Source organism: Macaca thibetana, chromosome X (assembly GCF_024542745.1).
Source record: "Macaca thibetana thibetana isolate TM-01 chromosome X, ASM2454274v1, whole genome shotgun sequence".
NCBI classification, from domain to species: domain Eukaryota; kingdom Metazoa; phylum Chordata; class Mammalia; order Primates; family Cercopithecidae; genus Macaca; species Macaca thibetana.
Window position 1 is genome coordinate 37,986,222 of NC_065598.1, and position 21,514 is coordinate 38,007,735.

At 39.3% G+C, this 21,514-nt stretch overlaps 1 protein-coding gene across 1 annotated transcript in view; it reads right to left on the bottom strand.

Annotated features, from left to right (window-relative positions):
- Nucleotides 1-21,514, bottom strand: part of DYNLT3 (dynein light chain Tctex-type 3) — a 752,500-nt gene that overhangs the window by 524,802 nt on the left and 206,184 nt on the right. The window lies entirely within an intron of this gene.

The window sequence follows — 21,514 nt, forward strand, 5'->3', positions numbered from 1 at the left end:
CTACAGGCGCCCGCTACCACGCCCGGCTAGTTTTTTGTATTTTTAGTAGAAACGGGGTTTCACCATGTTAGCCAGGATAGTCTCGATCTCCTGACCTTGTGATCCACCTGCCTCGGCCTCCCAAAGTGCTGGGATTACAGGCTTGAGCCACCGCGCCCGGCCAAAATTTTTTTTAAGGCAATATATGTGGGTTGCATTTCCTATCTCTTCTGCAAGAGAAAGGTGGTGCAGTAAAATAAGAATATTGAGAACATGCATCTTTTAAACAAGGAAAAAATAACTTTCCAAAAAATGACTGCTAGAATTTGATATGATAGTGACACATAGTTTTAAAAGTGACTTAAAAGTCTTCCAATAGGCAAATACTAAAACATCAACAACAGTATTGCTTACCTTTGGGCAACTATTGAGATCAAGAAGACAGGCAAGCCATATATCTAAGCATGGCACCAACTGGTCCCAAGTTGCCTGGACAGTAATAGTTAATTTTTGTTCCAGCGTATTTGTTAATAGCTCCTTCTTTCACTCTCAGAAGTGTCCTGATTTGGGTGATAAATTATATGGTCATCCTGGCTATGAGGAAACAGCACTGAAACATGACTAAGATGAAAAACATATTACTTTTTCCCATTTTTTCCTTCCTCAAAATTTGAGCATCTGCTCAAACTGGCTGTTTTTTTTTTTTTTTTTTTTTTTTTTTTTTTTTCTGAGATGGAGTTTCACTCTTGTTGCCCAGGCTGGAGTGCAGTGGCACAATCTTGGCTCACTGCAAACTCCACCTCCCGGGTTCAAGCGATTCTCCTGCCTCAGCCTACTAAGTAGCTGGGATCACAGGCGCACGCCACCATGCCCAGCTAATTTTTTTAGTTTTTATTTTAGGAGAGACGGGGTTTCACCATGTTGGCCAGGCTGGTCTCGAACTCCTGACCTCAGACGATCTGCCTGCCTCGGCCTCCCAAAGTGCTGGGATTACAGTTGTGAGCCACTGCTCCCGGCCCTAAACTGGCTTCTTTCATTATCTAAACTATAGCTATAATGAGGTTTCTTCTCCTTTCTAGTAATTTCAATCAGTGGTTTGAAAATGTGGGCATTAATTAGAATCTCTGAGAAGCTTAAAAATACCAGTGTCTGAGAAGAACCTTGGAACAATTAAATCAGCGTCTCTGGAGGTGGGACGTAATCATTGATACTGATTAAAAGATTCCCAGATAATTCTAATGTGCAGCCAGGGTTGAGAATCGTTGATTCTGACAGTCATTAAATAATTATTTCTATTACAAAATACCTGGTATTGTAAATGATGTAGGAAGTTTAAGATCTGCCTGGGGAAAAAGGATGTCCCCGCCCACCATACTTGACCATGGCATACTTTTGGCTTCATCCTCTGAGTAGCCAAAGGGGCTGCTAACAGATTCCTGTTATCTTGTGATCATACAAAGAGTAACAATCACATTTTTTCCTCTGAAATCTTCATTGTCTGCAACGATAATATAACAAAGCCAAATGAAGACCTCCTTTGGCCTGGGATAAAGGCACTTTAAGTGATAGTGATAGAGGCATTTGAGGGGACCTTCAAGTTGGCCACTCATCATCTAATGGAAGCTCTGACATTCTGAAAGCTTAGGCAATTGAAGCTAGGTGGCAGTCCTGCTTAGCAATTAAAGGAGACACCATAAAGACAACTATATTCACACAGAAGAAAACCAAAAAGAACTTGCCACTGATTTAACACCAACATAGGATCAACAGGGCAAAACTAACTTGCTATGTTATGCCTTTAGATATAATCTTCCTCATTAAAGCTCGGGAATTTCCTTAAAATTATAGGCAACTCTTAAAGTCTGATGCTTCTAAATAGGCTCCATGACCTCTTTACATTCTAGTTTTCCGGAGGTTAATCCCACTCCCTTATGCAAATGTCTGCAAATAGACACTAGTGAATCATTAATCTTCTATAAAATGAAAGAATATGAGGAAGTTACAGAGAATATTGAGAAGCATCTGAAATGGTAATGCTTGTGATACATAAAACCATGACAAACTGTGATTCTTTTAAAATTTGTCTATAAAGATGTTTACCAAAATATTCCCAGTGTTCACCTCCAGGTCAGATGATTTGTGGGGATTTTTACGTTCTTTTTAATACTTTTCTGTTTTATTTAACTTGTTTTACAAAAAGCATATGCCATCTTATTTAAAATTTTTACTGTTTTTATGAGTGTCATAATGCTGTTTAACTCACTCATGTCCATTAGTGATTAGATAATTAGCAGATCATGACTGTTTTCTGTAATGTCTATTCTCAGCTCCAGGCCTGCTATACTTTAATTGATGATTCCTCTAATTAACATTGTTAATGGATGACGCTAGTGTGTGTGCATCCCAGACAATCAATAGATTGTGCTTATACTTGCTCTAATTTGAGAAGCTAATCAGAAGTAGATGTTTTTGTTTATTTGCTGCTGTTTTAGGGAATAGCCAAGATGAGGATAGGGTCTATTGAGTTGCATAGATTTCATACGTTTTAAAGTGTTTAACAAACTATCCCTTAGATAGAATTCTAGAAATCATAAAAGAAATTGCTATATCAGAACTAAGAGCTCAGAAAGATTTAATAATTCTTCTAAACATATGTTCATTGAATTATTTGAGTTAAGCACAGTATATTAAGGAGTAAAGTTAGGAATACAACTGACAGTAACAGTTGAGTATCCCAATGGTTGAGCAACTTCTCTAAAAAATAATGTGTGATTAGATGTTGAGTGAGATTTTTCTGTTTCCCTGGAACTAAAGTTAAGGCCTAAAGCTGTTAATAAAAGACTAAATAGTACCCTAAATCTAAGTTTAGATAGCCATCTAGAGTTGAGGCCAACTGCTCCACTGCAAAGAATATGAACTGGAAATTAAAAAAAGAAAGCAGATCCTCCCCTTCCCTTCTCTTAGTATATACTATAGGAGAACTCAGGGAGAGCCCATGACTCTGTATCTGTAAAGTAAGCCGTTGTGACCCTTCACCATTGCCATCAACCTTTCTCTGATTGACCTGGGGCGAGGGTACTTCCCTTTTTCAAAGCCAATATGGGAGTTGCAAGAGAATCATTCATAAAGTTATAGCCTGTTAGAAAAGGAGACTGGAATTTCACTCCCTCATTGGATGTCTCCTTAGGCCAGACAACTTGCTAGACTGTCCCTGGAGGAGAGAAATAAGAATTGGGAGGACGTGGCAAGGTAGATGACTATGAAGCAGAGAGGGTGCCAGGAACAAACTCCACTTAAATTCATGTTTCCTGAGAGGGCCATAAGATAGGGCCCACATTAACAAAAAGAAGGTGCAACTGGGAGCCTCAGTTCTGCAGCACTGCTGCAGTATGGGAGGCAAGAGCCTGAGCCACAGAGGAATGTGTTGTGATAGCACCAGCTGGGAGACCTAAAGAGAAGATCTAGAATGTAGCCCGGAGATAGGAGATAAAATCTGTTAAAGAAAAGGTTAAAAGACATGGTGCAACACAACTATTCAAAGAGATAATGGATAAGAATTTTCCTGAATTGTTGACAGACCCAAGCCTCATTATAAAATTCTTATAAATCCCAAACAGGAAAAATAAGAAAAATCCACACCTTCATATATCTTAGTGAAACTGTGAATTAACAAAGGCAGAAAATATCCAAAGCAACCAGAGAGGAAAAGGCTAACAAACACTTATAAAAGGATAGCTATTAGATCAATAGCCACCATTGAAGCCAGAAGGCAGTGGACTATCTTTAATATTCTGAGATTAAGTAACTGTCAAGTTGGAATTTCATACCCACAGAAACTATATTTCAAGAACAGAAATGAAAAAACTTTTTTTAGACAAAGAAAAATAAAAGGCTTTTATCAGTAGATCATCATTAAATTCTAAAGGATTGTCAGTCAAGCAGGAGAAAATAATGGCAGACATAAGGTCTGAAATGCAAAAAGGAATAATAATGAATAAAATCCAAATGGAGAATATAAAAAAAACAAGTGAATATAAAGATAATAACATCTAATCTTTAAACTTAAAAATAAGATACAACTAAAATACGGGACAACTATGTAAGTACATGGGGTGATCATCAGAGATAATACCTGCAGGAAACAGCTACCACTCCTAAGACAGGGTGGGAGGGGTGGGAACAAATGGAAGTAACTAACAGGACCTAGAAGCTTGGAGGCAGGGACCCCAACCTTCTAGGAAGGGGTGCTGCCTGGCTGGTGCTAGCATTTCAGGAGCTTGAAGAGGCCCTGCAGAGCTGATCCTCAGACCTCTGAAGAATGTGTACTCTTGGCTGCTGCTGTTGTCTCTGAAGGGGCAAGATCAGTCAGTTGTGAGAATGCCAAAGAAACTGGAGACAGGAACCGACAAAGTGATGTTGCCGGGGCAATGTTGCCAGGAGCATTATGCAAAAATGAGAAAGAATGGTCTCCTCTCCTGCCTTACAATATCCCTATAGGGCCCCTGACTTAGTCTGTGTAGTGTTGCTATGAAGGAATGCCTGAAGGGGAGTAATTTATAAAGAAAAGAGGTGGTTTTGGCTCACAGTTAAGTAGGATGTACAAGGAGCATGGTGCCAGCATCTGCTTCTGGTGAGACTTTCAGGCTGCTTCCACTCATGGAAGAAGGAAAGAGGAGCGATGGTGTGCAGAGATCACATGGCAAGAGAGGAAGCAAGAGAGAGGGGAGGGAGGTGCCAGGCTCTATTTAACAACCAGCTCTCATAGGAACTAGTATAAGGAGAACTCACTCATTACCATGAGGACGGCACCAAGACATTCATGAGCGATCTGCTCCCATGACCCAGACACCTCCTACTAGGCCCTACCTCCAACATTGGGGATTGCCTTTCAACATGAAATTTTGAGGGGACACACATCCAAACCATATCATTCAACCTCAATCCCCCATATTCATGTCCTTCTCAAATTGCAAAATATAATCATCCTTTCCCAATAGTGCCCCCAAATCTTAACCCATTCCAGCATCAACTCAAAAGTCCAAAATCTCATCTGAGACTCAAGGCAAGTTCCTTGCACCTATGAGTCTGTAAAATCAAAAACAAGTATTTACTTCCAAGATACAGTGGTGATACAGGCATTGGGTAAACATTCCCATTCTAAAATGGACAAATCAGCCAAAAGGAAAAGGTAACAGACCCCATACAATCTGAAACCCAACAGTGCAGACATCACCTCTTAAAGCTCCAAAATAATTTTTGACTCCAGGTCTTACATCTAGGGCACACTGGCGTGAGAGATGAGCTCCCAAGGTCTTAGGCAGCCTGACTCCATGGCTTTGCCAGGCTCAGCCCACATAGCTGCTCTCACTGGTTGGAGCTGAATGTTTGTGGCTTTTCTAGTCTGAGGTTGCATGCTGATGGTGGCTCTATTAATCTGGGTTCTGGAGGGTAGTGGTCCTGCTCCAGTGGCTCTACTAGGCAATGCTCCAGCGGGGACTTTCTGTGGGAGCTCCAAGCCCACATTTCCCCTTGGCATCACTTTAGTAGAGTCTCTCTGTGGGGCCTTCACACCTGTGGCAGGCTTCTGCCTGGGATCCCAAGCTTTCCAATACATTCTCTGAAATCTAAGTGGAAGGCACCAAGCCTCCTTTACTCTTGCATTCTGGGAGCCTTCAGGTTTAACACTAGGTGAAAGCTGCCAAGGCTTATGGACTGTACCCTCCAGAAGGCCCAGTGGCCTGAGCAGTATCTGGGGCCCTTTAAGCTGTGGGTGGAGCCAAAGCAGCTGGGATGCGAGGAGCAGTATCTCAGGGTGGTACAAGGCAGCAGTGCCCCAGGCTTGTCCCCTAAAAAACCATTCTGTCCTCTTAGGTCTCTGGGCCTGTGATGGGAGGTTCTGCATCAAAGAATTCTGAAATGCCTTTGGGGCCTTTTTCCCATTGTTCTGACTATTATCACTTGGCTCCCTTTCAGTCATGCTGACCTCTTCAGCAAGTTGATGCACCACAGCACCCTTAAATTCCTCTCCTGAAAATGCTCTTTCCTTCTCTACCACATGGCCAGGCTGCTAATTTTCCAAATTTATATGTTCTGCTTCCATTTTAATTATAAATTTCAACTTTAGATTGCTTCTTTGCTGCCATATCTGTTTGTAAGCTGCTAAGAGTAGCCATGCCACTTCTTAAATGCTTTATTGCTTAGAAATTACCCTAGAACTTAAAGTATAATAATAATTAAAAAAAAAAAGAGAAGATTAAAAAAAAAAAAAAGAAATTTCTTCTGCCAGATACCCTAGGTACTCTTAAGTATGGCTTTCCACAAAGCCCTAGGACGTGGGCACAATTCAGCCAAGTTCTTTGCTATGGGGTAACAAGGGCTACTTTTGCTCCAGTTCCCAATCAGCTCCTCATTTCCATCTGAGACCTTGTCAGCCTGGCCTTTACTATCTATATTTCTGTCAACATTTTGATCACATCCATTTAACCAGTCTTTAAGAAGTTCTAAATTTCCCCTTGTCTTCCTGTCTTCTTCTGAGCCCTCCAAACTCTTCAACCTCTGCCCATTATGCAGTTTCAAAGCTGCTTTTACATTTTCAGGTATCTTTATAGCAATGCCCCGCTACTTGGTACCAATTTTCTGTATTAGTCAGGGTCCTCCAAGAGGACCAGAACTAATAGGATATATATAAAATGTTAAAATGTATACTATATATATATATATATGGATATGTATACACATATATACATACACGAAAAGGAATTTATTAGGGAGAATTAGCTTACACAACTACAAGGTGATGTCCCATAACAGGCTGTCTGCTGGGGGAGAAAGATAGAAGCTGGTAGCATGGCCCCTAGGGAAGTTGGTAGCATGGCTCAGTCCAAGTCTGTAAGGCCCCAAACCTGGAAACCTGATAGTGCATCCCCATTCTAAGGCCAAAGGCCTGAGAGCCCTGGGGAGGCTGCTGGTTCAAGTTCCAGAGTCCAAGGCTGAAGAACCTGGAGTCTGATGTCCCAGAGCACGGGGAGGAAAGGGTATACTGCACCAGGAGAGAGAGAGAGCAAGCAAAAGAAAGAAGAGCAAGCAGCTGAATACCCCCTTCTTCTTCCTGCTTTGTTCTATCAACACTGGCAGCCCATTGGATGGTGCCTGCTCACATTGAGTGGGCCATCTTCCTCTCTCAGTCCACTGACTCACATGTCAGTCTCCTCTGGAAACAGCCTTACAGACATACTCAAGAACAATGCTTTACCAGCCATCCAGGCATCCCTCAAGGGAGTCAAATTGACACCTAATATTAATCATCATATCTCCTCTTTGGCAGGTCCTAACAAGGAGCCAGTTGGCTGATGAGAAATGTAATTTGCAGGTCCCAGTCCCAGCATCACCAAGTGGAATATAGAAGGGTAGGTTTGGAGCTGAGATATTAATAACTGGAATGTGCATTCAGTACCAGTTTTTCCTGAGTACACCATTTTAATCTGCATATTCAAGGCTCCTTTGATTTCAGCAATGTTTCTTGAATTATATCTATGAATTTTTTTAATTCCATTGTTTGATCCTTAGTTTTTTTTTATGTGGGCTCCAGATTGGTGAAAAGAAACCACTCCATGGATACATCATATGGCGAAATTAATTTCCAGTTTGTTTAACATGGCATATATAAGCCTAACAGTAGGAAGGTGGCTACAAAGTATAGCTTGGCTCTGAATTGGTTTCAGAGGTCCTTACCTCCACCACTAAACTCTTAACAGGGGCTGCCATAGCCCTTTTCTGTACAAGTTGGGGTACTGGTGGATCTAAGAAGCTCAATTTCATATTTGTAATCCAGGGTAATACTCCGGGAAAATACTAATAATGTCATAAAGATAGTTGTATTTTCCTCATTCCAGGCCTAATTTAGAACCCCAAATCCCTTCTCCTAGTGTCTGAGAAAAGAAATCCAAATAAAAACAAAACATATTGAAGATGAAAAATAATACAGTGACTAGTTTTAAGATCCTTTTATTTCTGGTTCTATTTAGAGCCCTTGACTAACAAACTTGTCCCCCAGTCTTTACCTTTATAGATCTCAGGAGTGACTGGGCACATGAAGTCCAATTGAAGGTTGTTTTATCTGTATGCTGATGCAAACTTTAGTACACAGAAACCAAAAATTAGGTCTGTAAATTGCATTTGGTTTTAGGGTTATTGCTTCCCTCCATACTGATGAGTGTTGTGGGTGGATTTGTGAGCTCTCACTGCTAGTTAAGCATCTGCTATTCATCATCCTGATATAGTCATCTTTTGCATTTTACTTTTTAAATGGCAAGCTTCATCAGAAATTAAGCACTCTTTACTAGAGACACTATTTGACTCACGATTTGACAGATTCTAAGCTTAAAGGGAATCGGGGCGGGGGGGGGGCGCTGATAATAACATCAGCTACAGGAAGCTGTCATGAATGGGTTTACTTACTCTACTGGAGCCCAAAATGAAAGGAAGAATATGAATATTCTCTTGACCTCACTGTCTTCTGGTGACACTTTAGATCTGGTTCCATCAATTTATATTTTCAATTACACCTGCTTTACTGGCCCTTCCCCTCACTTATATTTTTACGTCTATCCTATATTAAAAATAATTATATCCTGCCTCCCACGAGCTGCCAAACTCACTGCACTCAAAATTCTTGAAATAATTCTCATAATATTCTCACCATTTTTCCCCTCGAAATGTGGATTTCATTTCTGCCACCTTTCCGAAACCACTCACCAGTGTCACAGATAACCTACTAATTGTAAATCCAATTGCTATATCCTTCTTTCTATTCCCCTCCACCTCTCTCCCTCTTTTGATATTCTCAAGCCTCTCTTCTCCTGAATTTTATGACACCGAAGCCTCTTTGTTCTCCTAATTCTGGATACTCCTCTGACTCTTGCACTGATTTTCTTCCTCCTCTTGCTTCTAAAGGCTCTCCAAGACTCTGTCCTTGGTTCTTATTTTTTCTTTCTCTTGAACCTCGATGAATTCATCAAAGTCCATTGTTTTATCTACAAAACCTATTTCTCTTAATTTAGTTATTTCTTCAAGCTCTATTCATATGTTCACAACTTCCTGATGGACATTACTCCCTGAATAATCCAACAGCATATCAAACTCAACAGGTCCAAAGATAAATTCATTATGTCCTCTCACAAATTACCTCCTTTTCCCAAAAGCTCAAAGCCTATCCTTTGCTCTTCCCAGTATCAAATCAATTGCCAAATTTGTAAGCTCTCTGTCTTTGCAACATTTACATCTGCCCCCTTACTCCATTCTCACTACCACTACCGCATGTTTTATTGAGTAATACACTGGACAGTGTCAGTGCTCCAGATAGGTTCCTTCAGATTTCTTTGCCATTTTACTATATGTGTCCTTCCTCCACTGATTTCAGTGTTCTTTGAATTGCCACCTTTCAGTGGGCTCTTCCTTGAAAGCTGCCCTCAGGCTATTGGAGCTATTTTGCCCACAGGTCAGAGGATTAGTTCTGAGAGTTTTCATCCCTCACCTCTACCTGGGGGTGACTGTTAACCAATGGCTATAGAATGTGGGACTTTGAAAGCACAACTGTCTGACCTCAGGATGATACAACTTGGAGGCCTCACACTGCAGAATTTCCTGGCAGGATCAGGCTGAAGTTACCTCTTGCAGAATGGCTGCCAAATTTTCTCCCTTTCTTCCTCTCCTCTGCTCATCTCATCTTCATAGGAAGATGAGATAGGAATCCATTTTTCTATCTCTCAGGGTCTGCTGCTGGGGAACCGTGGCTAAGACAAGTCATGTTTTTGAGTACCTGCCATGTTGTCAGGCACCATGCTAAATGTCCACATACATAAATTCTCTTAATTTAATCCTCTCAACCATCTGGAGAGCTAATTATTATTCTGATTAATAGATGAGTGAGCTGGCCTTTGAAGAGATTAAGTAACTTTTTTCAAAGCTATGTAGCTAATATGTGGCAATGCCAAGAGTCCAAACAAGGCTTCAGAGGCAGCTCAGTCAAGCAATTTTCTATACTCCTTCTGAAACTACTTCATGGAAAGGAGACTTCTCATATGGCCCCGCATGAGCCCTGTCTCCTGGTATTCACATCCACGTACAATTCTCTCCCCTTGGGTGTGAGCTGGACCTAGTAATTTGCCCCTGACAAATAGAATGTGGCTAAAGTGATTTCACTTCCAAGGTTAGTTATACAAGACTGGCTTCTATCTTGCTAGCAGAACATTTTGCTGCCTTTGACTAATCAACTTGCTCTGTTGGAGAGGCCCATGTGATAGGGAATTGAGAGTGGCTTCCACTCAAGAGCTAATGAGGAACTGAGGCCCTGAAACCTGCCAGCAACCACATGAGTGAGCTTGGAAGTAAGTCCTTCCCTGCTGGAGCCTTGAGATGAGGCTGCAGCCATAGTCAACATCCTGATTGTAGCACAGGAGAGACTCTGTGCCAGGGGGCTCAGATAAGCTGTGCCTGTATTTCTGATCCACAAAAACTAAGAGATAATAAAATTTATATATATATATATAAAAATTTCATATATATAAAATATCACACACACATATACATATATATACATATATACACACACATATATACATATATACATATATATACACATACACACACACACACACACATATATATATATATACACATGAGACAGGGTCTCACTCTGTCACCTAGGTTGCAACCACCCCTCTGGGGTTTAAGCTATTCTCATGCCTCAGCTTCCCATGTAGCTGGGACTACAAGCATGTCACACCAGCTAATTTTTGTATTTTTAGTAGAGATGGGTTTCACCATGTTGCCCAGGCTGGTCTCAAACTCCTGGCCTCAAGCTATCCACCCGTCTCTGCCTCCCAAAGTGCTGGGATTACAGGCACGAGCCACCACACCCAACCAGAGCGTGGCATTTTTTTAAAGCCTGCTGCTTGGAAAACAGAGAGTCAACTTTGTTATTCAGTGTAACACTTGAAACCTCCAGCTCAGTGACTTACCAATAGATGCTAACTAATAATCTATCACCTCTGGTGGTTTTATGGTCCAATAAACTTAGCTAGGATGGTGATGAATAAACTGCTTGAAAAGCATTAACTTTCCAGTGTGATAGGTACTTGATAACCTTAGAACCAAGTAAACAACAAATAAATTACCAGCGAGGTTGAGTAAAGATATTATTTTAACACATCCAAAATAAGTCTTTGGTTTTGTGTTTGTTTCAATCAATTAATCAATCAATAAAGGACAGTACAAATTGGGCACCAGCTGGCTTGTTGCTCAACCATTAGCAAAGCTGTGTTCAGTACCTCCCAGTCAACTGCATGTTTCCCAGTGTGTGCCTCTCTCTGCCCCTGCATACTCACCCACATACAGCACATTGTCATGTAAATGGAAATCAACCAAAGATGTTTTTCCAACTCTTTATTCCTTTCGTTGCCATGGGATTACAGATCAGAAGTCAGAGAAGACAGATGTAAAACAGAAAAAGATGCAGCCCTCCAACTACCCTAGCTGCCTGAAAGCATCCTTTGAGTAGGCAAGAAAAGGTAATAATGAGATGGATGACATTGAGCGACAGTCTGCCACTATGATGGTAGGAGTAGAAAAAAGCTAGAAGACAAAGGCAAATGCATAATGTCCCTTGACCCACAGAGAAACCTGCACACCTTCCCCATCTTTTTCAAACAGTGGTTGGCAACATCTTGGGCAACCAACTATCCTGATTTGTTGGAAACTGTCCTCATTTTAGCACTGAAAGTCCTGTGTTCCTGGAAACAGCTCGATCCAAGATAAACCAGAATGGTTGGTCACCCTAGCAACAACCATTAACTCCCAAAGGGCTCAGCTCCCATTGACATTTGCTTTTTAATTGGAAGAGTCAATAAAAAGATATCTTCTTAAACTTTTCTCTTTGAAAGCTGTAATTATCCTATTGGCAGAATTTATTTTTTAAGGTAGTGCCATAAATTATATTCCTCCCACTAAAAAGTGAAAAGATACATTAGAAGGTTTTACTGATTTTATTCAGATGTTATATTCGAGCTGAAAGGTGGAGGAAGGAGACAGGAGAGTGAGTTTGGAGGACACTAAGCTGTCAAAAATATGAACTAAAGGCATATTTAAATTTGCTGGTACATTATTAATTGAAGAAATCATTTGGCTGAATTCAAAGGCACACGTTAAATATGTCAGTAGTCACTCTTTAAACTCTAAAGATCTGGACCCTACAATTTGCAAATTTTACAGCTAGAAGACACCTTGGAGGTAATCTAACCTAACCTCCTACTTTTTAGACAGCATTCAAGGAAGCTCAAATTTGCATTTTGCTACCTGTTACAGAACACAGCTTTCTTAATAGTTGTTACATGATAAAAAGTTTCCTTGGTCACATAAGTTTAGGAAATATCAAGGTAAGCAATGTCAAACAAGTTTCTTGACTGCAGAAATTTTCTAGGCATTTGATATGCTTGCAATCAGTGACTCTCATTCAGAGATGTACATTAGAATCACCTGGGGAACTTTTAAAAGCTAGAATTGACTGGGCCCCACCAAGATTTAGGAAACAAAAAATAATCACTCTCTGGATATTTCTGATGCTCACCCTGATTAAGAATCACCAGCTATATTCCTGAGCTCTCTATTCTGTTCCACTGGTGTGTGTGTCTGTTTTTTATGGCAATACCACACTGTTTTAGTTACTACAGCTTTATAACATATTTTGAAGTTAGGTAATGTGATGCTCCAGTTTGTTCTTTTTACTTAGAATTGCTTTGAATATTTGGGGTCCTTGTGGTTCAACACGAATTAGGGGTTGTTTTTTTTCTATTTCTGTGAAAAAAAAAAGTCATTGAAATTTTGATAGAGATTGCATTGAATCTATAGATTGCTTTGGATAGTATGGACATTTTAACAATATTAGTTCTTCCAATCTATGAACACAGGATATCTTTCCATTTATTTGTGTCTTCTTCAATTTCATTCAGCAATGTTTTATAGTTTTCAGTGCACACATATGTCACTTTCTTGGTTAAACTGATTTTAGACAATGGTGCCAAGACACACAATGGGAAAAGAACAGTCTCTTCAATAAGTGATGTTGGAACCACTGGATCTCCATGTGCAGAAGAATGAAATCAGACCCTTATCTCACTCCATACACAAAAATAAACTCAAAATGGATTAAAGACTTAAACATATCTGAAATTGTAAACTACTAGAAGAAAAACAGAGGAAAACCTCCATAACATTGGTCTAGGCAATGATATTTTTTATATCACCCCAAAAGCAAAAATAGACAAATGAAATAATATCACACAAAAAACTACACAGCAAAGGAAACAATCAACTGAGTGAAGAAACAATCTACAGAATGGGAGAATATATTTGCAAGCCATACATCTAATAAGAAGTTAATATCAAAAATATATAACACACTCAAACAACTCAATAGCAAGAAAACAAATAAACTGATTAAAAAAATAAACAAAGGGCTTGAATAGACATTTCCCCCCAAAAAAGACATACAAATGGCTAACAGGTATATGAAAAAAATGCTTAACGTCACTAATCATTAGGGAAATACAAATTAAAACCACAATGAACTATCACCTCACATCTGTTAGAATGGCTATTATCAAAAAGATTAAATATAAGTGTTGGAGAAGATGTGGGATAAGAGGTACACTTACACACTGTAGGTGGGAATATAAATTAGTACAGCCATTGTGGAAAACAGTATGGAGGCTCCTCAAAAAACAAAAATAAGGCAAAGAGCGGTGGCTCATGTCTGTAATCCCAGCACTTTGGGAGGCCGAGGCAGGCAGATCACGAGGTCAAGAGATTGAGACCATCCTGGTCAACATGGTGAAACCACGTCTCTACTAAAAACGTACAAAAATTAGCTGGGCATGGTGGCGTGCGCCTGTAGGCCCAGCTACTCAGGAGGCTGAAGCAGGATAATTGCTTGAACACAGGAGGCGGAGGTTGCAGTAAGCCGAGATCGCGCCACTGCACTCCAGACTGGTGGTAGAGCAAGACTCTGTCTCAAAAACAACAACAACAAAAACAAAAAACCAAAAATAGAACTACCATATGATCCAGAAATCCCACTACTTGATATATATCCCAAGGATATGAAATCGGTATGTCAATAAGATAGCTGCACTCCCATGCAACATTATTCACAATAGCCAAGGTATGGCATCAACCTAAGCGTCAATAGATGGATGAATAAAGACAATGTGGTATATATACATAATGGAAAAGAATTAAATCCTGCCATTTGCAACAACTGGGATGAACCTGGAGGACATTATGTTAAGTGAAATAAGCCAGGCACAGAAAGGCAAATATCATATGTTCTCATTCATACTTGAAAGCTAAAAAAGTGAACTCATATAAGTAGAGAATAGAACAGTGGTTACCAGGGGCTGGGGAGAGGGTAGGGAAAGACTGGGGAGAAGTTGGTCAAAGGAGACAGCATTTCAGTTAGACAGGAGGCATAAGTTCATGACATTTATTGTAAAACATGGTGACTGTAGTTATTAATGTATTGTATTCTTGAAGATTTTTGAGGCATAAGTTCATGACATTTATTGTAAAACATGGTGACTGTAGTTATTAATGTATTGTATTCTTGAAGATTGTTGAGGGTAGATTTTATGTTCTCACCATTAAAAAACCATGTGAGGTAATGAATATGTTAATCAGCTCAATTTAACTATTCTACAGTGCATACATATTTCAAAACAACATTTGTACATGAAGAAATATATACAATTTTTGTCAATCAAAAAGTAAAATTGGCCAGGCATGGTGGCTCATGTCTATAATCGTAGCACTTTGGGAGGCCAACGTGAGTGGATGGCTTGAGCCCAGGAGTTCAAGATCAGCCTGGGCAACATGGTGAAACTTTGTCTCTACAAAAAATACAAAAATTAGCTGGGTGTGGTGGCACGTGCCTGTAGTCCCAGCTACTTGGGAGGCTGAGGTGGAAGGATGGCTTGAGCCTGGGAGGCAGACATTGCAGTGAGCCGACATTGTGCCACTGCACTCGAGTTGAGTAATAGAGCGAGCCTGTCACACACAAAAAAATTAAAATTAATAAATTTTAGAAAGAACTACTGGCTAATATGTACTGTGAATCTATGATAGTAAAAAATAAAAAGTCTGCAATATTTTGTAACCTTATTTGACAACACATTTTTTTCTTCCTTCCTTTGTTTCTTCCTTCCTTCCTTCCTCTCTTTCTTCCACCCTCTTTCTTTCTTTTTGTTTTGGCTTTGGAAGATACTGATTTATATTTGAGGTTTTGTTTCTTTGGTCAACAAGGAGAGAAATAGAAAATTATTAATTATGTCTATAAATATACTTTATTTAAAAACAGATTATACTTTATTTAAATTTTTAATATAAAAAATTAAATCATATGGAGAACTAAGGAGAGTAGAATAATAAACTGTTTTGTACTATCACTTAGTTTCAACAGTTATAAACGCATGACCATCTTGATTCACCTACATTCTCATCTACTTCCGCCCTCTCCCCACTACTGGATTCTTTTGAAGCAAACCCCAGATAACTATATTATTTTATTCATAAATACTTGAAGATCTATCTCTAAAAGATTAAACATTTTAAAATATAATTGTAATACCTTTATCACATAAAAATTAATAATTCTTTAATATTGTTAAATATTCAGTCAGTTTGCAAATTTATAAGAATTGACACCTTCATGATAATGAATCTTCCTAACCTAGAACATGGTATGTCTTTTGATTTGTTCATGGGCATTTTCATGTATTTCAGAAATGTGTTTTCGTTTTCCTCATGTAGGTTCTGAAAGTTTTTAAAGTAAGTTTTCACCTAGGTATCGTATTTTACTTATTTTGGTTTATCCTTTGCCATTAAAATGACGTCTTCTCTTACATTATATTTTCTAACTTCATTGTTTGTATACGTGAGTTTTAATCAGCTTTATCAAGGTCTAATCTACATGCAACAACATGCACAGATTTTAAGTACACAGTTCAATGAGTTTTAGTAAAAATATATACCCATTTAACCACCATCCTCACTGACTTTTAAATGTTGATTTCATAATCTGCTAACTTATTAAATTTCATGTTTTAATATATATTCTCAAAGTTCTTACTAGCTTTGGCCAATTACTAAAAGGGTATCATATTCCAATTTCTGTTTTTGGTTTTGCTTCTTACTCTATCCCACAATGCCAAAAAGATTTTTTTCCAGTCCGTGTTGTAATAGAAATAAATTAAATGTCAAATTGTGACTGATCCTAGAGATTTAAATTGTTATTACCGACATAAAGAAACACGATCCTGTTTGCAACAGGTGTCATGCTAAATACAAGTTTAGTGATGTAAGCAGCTAATAATAATTGGAATGTGAGCTGACTCAAGAATACATAACCGGCTCATTAATATTTGCTTCAGAGAAATAGGCTCAAATGTTCTTCTTGAGTCTGAGTAGGTATATGCCCTGTATACTTAGATGAATAAATTTGTGGCCAAGCCCAGCACTAAAGCTATCATTACTCATAGAACTCCATGTGACCCCTAGCTGGAAAAATGTGTTTACCAAGCCCCAGCTGTTGTATTTATGAATGTTTAGGAAGCTGAAATGACTGGCATTGGTCTCAGTGCCCCTAAAATGCGACGAGTTTTTTTGAAAGTTGCGAGGCAGCCAACTCACTCACCTAGATGAGACTAGAAGAAAAGCAGTAGCTTTTCACGGGAGTAGGGGCTTTACAGGCTGAGTATCCTCTGGGGTCATCAACACCCTGAGGATAGTCTGGTACCTACCTAGGGGCAAGGTAATGAGAAACATATAGAGCAAAGGTGGTGGGGGCAGAAGGGTGAGGCATGCTGGTTGGAAGAAAAAAGTGGGTTATTCCAGAAGTTCTTAGAGCTGATAGAGACTGTAACACATAATTTGATACTTGACCCTTGTCTTTGTATGAGGTTTGGAAAAAGTGGGCCTTGAGCAAGGATTTGACTGCAATTAGTTTATTGGAGGAGGGGGTATAATCTTAGGAAGCATGGCAAAAGAAAAGAAGGAAAATCAATATTCTGGGTGTAAATGAAAGGGTTACTACTGTGGACAACTGGGGCTCAATGTCACTGGCCCCTTCTGAGATATTGGGTAAAATATGCTTCAGAAATGTCCTGCTGATTGCTGAGGATGCTCAGATATGTATTCACTCATTTCCATCCCTAATTGGTTTAGGGTCGCTATTAGGGATGGGGTGGAAGTTAACACTTGACACTTCTGGCCTACCCTACTGGAAAACCAAGCATGCTCCCATGGCCAGAGAGTGCCCTCTGGCAAATAACTGTATGGATATGGGAGTTCTTAACAGGAAATTTCTAGGTAGAGCAAGAGGATCGGAGAGCTACAATTTTATATTGCTTATGTTGCTTTCTGGTTGTTTTTTATGTGTGAGTTTTATCTCACCAACAACAATGAAAACTCTTTGAGTGCAGGGGCTACAGCTTATATTTGTGTTGATTCACCCCATAAATTCTGGTGAGCTCCTTGCCACTGCAAGATTAAATCCATTAAGCCCTTCATGATCGGGGGGCCCTGCCTTCCTCTCCAGACTTTTCTTTACAGTCCACTTTCTCATCCCAGGCATCCCAACTATTCCTCAAGCGCCTTCTCTCTGCATAAAATACCCCTTCCTCCCTTGTCCAATGGGTCAACACTGATAATCTGTCAGGATCAGCTAAGCAGCTCTTTTTTCTTAAAGTATTCCAAGTTTTCCCCAAGTAATCATGCCCTCTTTTGCAAACCACTACCTGGTTCTTACTTCTACTATACAATTTATCATACTGTACTGAAGTCCTGCCTATCAGAATGTGAGCTCATTGAGAAAGTAATGTGTCTTTATCCAAAGCACCCAGTTCAGTGCCTGCTATGGAGTCGATGCTGAATAAACACTTTTGGAATGAATTAATGAATGTTACCAATAGATACTTTCTGATTAAATGAAACAAGGAGTTGGACATACTCTCTTTGGATACTCGAAAATACCCCTCAACTATTTGTAGATTGAATGTGTGGTCAGGAAGAATATTCCCCAGAATAGTGTGTCAATGCTCTTCAGCCAAGTATGACCAGGAACATGGCTATAATTCAACAACATGGGTTTTTACTCATTGCAGTGAAGAAACACACATCATGGTGGACCTTACAGAGTCTCAGTAAGAGTGTGTTAGAAAGAAACTATGATAAAGTTGGGACTTTAGATGGATGATGGGGAGGGGAACAAAGAAGCAGGGATTTGCTCTCGATCAGATGCTGTCAGAAGTCGGGGCAATCCTATGATTAGGTCTGTTGTGAAAGGCATAGTGGCTTGGATTTTGTTTGGGCTTAGACAAAATTATGAAGTGACCTTGTTTTGTTTCATTTTCTAATGGTCTCAGGGTATGTTTATCTGTGTTTGGTATTCTGTGAGATTGTTTATGTCCCACAGGAAAAAAAAAAAAAAAAAAAAAAAATGGCCTGGCTGTGAGCATTTGGTCAGCTTGTAATAATACTGAGGTGTAACTGTGAACATCAGAGAAGTTCTGAACATCATTAGATGCTTCTGTGAGGTGATGAGAGAAGGGCCCAAAAGAATAAGATTATATGTACAGGTACTGATAGCACTCACAAGTGTGAAATGGGAGCTGAATAGAAGAAGAGACTAAAACCGAAAAGCAAACTCGATCTTCCATCATGCTCTCTGTGACCTTTCAGGTTGAGAAGAATCTTAAATCCTGAAGCTCTGCATAGTCCCAAATGTATATAATGGCTAAAAGAAATAGATTTTTTCAACTGAAAAGCAAGAAACCCAGATCCTCCTTTGAAGATATAAACTATAAGCCCTGAAAAATTAAAATACTTAATCCAGCAGCAATATCACTTGTGTAGCAATAAAATAATAGGATTTCCTTTTCTCTGCCTCCTTGTTTTGGCTATTCTCTCTTCTAAAAAAATTGTTGACATACTTTTAGGGGATAAGAGTTAGATAACAAATCTGAAAGTATATAATTTATATTTTGGAATAAAAACAGAATATGGAATTTTCTGTTGGTTAAATCGTTTATGAAGCCCTGCGACTGGAAATCTAAGTCCAAATGGTCACTTAAAAGCCATTACACTATTTATTCAACAAATTGTTTTAGAGCACTTAGTATAAGTTAGGTACCATGGTAGATGCAGGAGTTACGAAGATGAATAAAACAAATTCTTGTACTAGAAGAGCTTACAGTCCATCAGAGGAGACAAATAATCACTGACATAAAACAAACCTAACTCTCTGTCAGAGTTTCCACCCCTGGCAAAAGGAAGTGACAGAAATGTTGCCAGACACAGAGAAAGTATAGCCACGAGCAACTGGGTCCCAAGAAATAGTCAGTCTGATTTAAATTATCTGAGATTGATTTTTTTGGGGGACAGCTTTTTATTTGAATATAATTTCAAACTTACAGAAAAGTTGCAATAATAGTACAAGAACTCCGGTTTACCTTTCATCCAGATTTACCAATTGCTTTCCTAACCATTTGCAAGCAAGTTAGAGATACTGTGCCCAGCCATACTAAATACTTTAGTGTGTGTTTTCTTTGTTTAATTTTTTTTTTTTTATTTCCATAGGTTTTTAGGGAACAGATGGTATTTGGTTACATGAGGAAGGTCTTTAGTAGTAATTTGGGAGATTTTGGTGCACCCATCACCCGAGTAGTATACACTGAACCCGATTTGCAGTCTTTTATCTCTCACCCCCTCCCACCCTTTCCCCTCAGTCCCCAAAGTCCATTCTATCATTCTTATGCCTTTGCATCCTCATAGCTTAACTCCCATTTATGAGTGAGAACATACAATGCTTGGTTTTCCATTCCTGAGTTACTTCACTTAGAATAATAGTCTCCAGTTCCATCCACGTTGCTGCAAATGCCATTAATTTGCTCCTTTCTAGGGCTGAGTAGTATGTATGTACACACACACACACACACACACACACACACACACACATAATTTCTTTATCCATTCGTTGATTGATGGGCATTTGGGCTGGTTCCATATTTTTGCAATTGCAAATTGTGCTGCTATAAACATGCATGTGCAAGTATCTTTTTCATAGTGTGTGTTTTCAAAAAACAAGAAAATTCCCTTATCTAACCACCATGCAGTTATTCAAGCCAGGAAGTTTATCACTGATACAATACTATCCACTCCATAGTCCATTTTCAAATTTTATCAATTGTCTCAATGTCCTTTATAGTATTTTGTTTCCATATCCTGCTCCAATGCAGGTTCATGCATTTAGATGTCATTCTTTTTTTTTTTTTTTTTTTTTTAAGTCTTTGTTAACCTAGGATAATTCCACAGTCTTTCTGTCTTTCTTGACCCTGACACTTTGAGAATTCCAGGCCAGTTATTTTGTAGAATGCCCCTCAATTTGGATGTATGTGATATTTCTCATTATGATATTCAGGGTACACATTTTTAGCAGTAATAAGTGGTTGATTTAAAATCTCAGAATAGCTGCCTCTACCCACGTCTCCCTCACTTTGACCTGACATTGTGCACAATTGGGAAGCTTTTGAGGTTTTCTGGTGAAATCCAGACTTTTCTCTGCTTTCTCCTATGATCTCTAATTTAGCCATCAGAATTGCTAAAATCCTGAGGAGAATGTTTGCTTCTTGGGGAGTTTACACTAAGCAGAAAGCTTACATTAATTCTAAACTCATTCCAATGTGTGTCCCTCCCCACCCTAATCCCCCAGGGATTAGTACCTGCTTTATTATTATTGCAATGAATACATTATTCATCAGGGTGGCTAAACGGCTTACAGAGGTAAATAACACGACATGAGTGTAATAAAGATATTTCCCTTTTCTAAATAAGTAGCACTTATAACTCAGCCTGTAAGACTGTTCTTCTTTCCAGAGAGGAAGAGTCCTGTAAATGGTACCCGAAGAGCAAGAGCTTTAAACAGGCCCTAGTGCAAAAGAGGTCAAGGCCTCAGTGATACCAAGAGTTCTGATTGTGCCAGTTCAGTCCCTGCTTCCTCACTGGTATATCCAAGGCTACCACAAAGTGGAAGGAGGAGGATGTGTGGGCGAAGAGTGGGTGGAGAAGACTTCCAAGAATTGGAAACTATGCAGACTAGCAGCCGGTAGTTAATTAGTTTTACTTCTAAAACGACCCCTTTGTGCAGCTTGTCCTTCCTGAGAAAGAGGTTAAAATGCTGCCATGGCTGCTTTTTAGCAGTATGGTGATTAAAACAATCTCAGGGCCTAAATAAGCTGGCTCTACTTATTTGGTTGAGGAGACAGTGGTCCACCTTCATTTTCTTTTTCTCCACTCCTACTCACTGAACATCACATCGAAAAATGAGCAAATTCCTACACTTTACTTCCTATTCCTATAGGAGCGATTTAGAGGGAGGAATGCTCATTAAAGGAGATTCTAGAATCTAAAGTTATTTGTTTTACCGAAACTG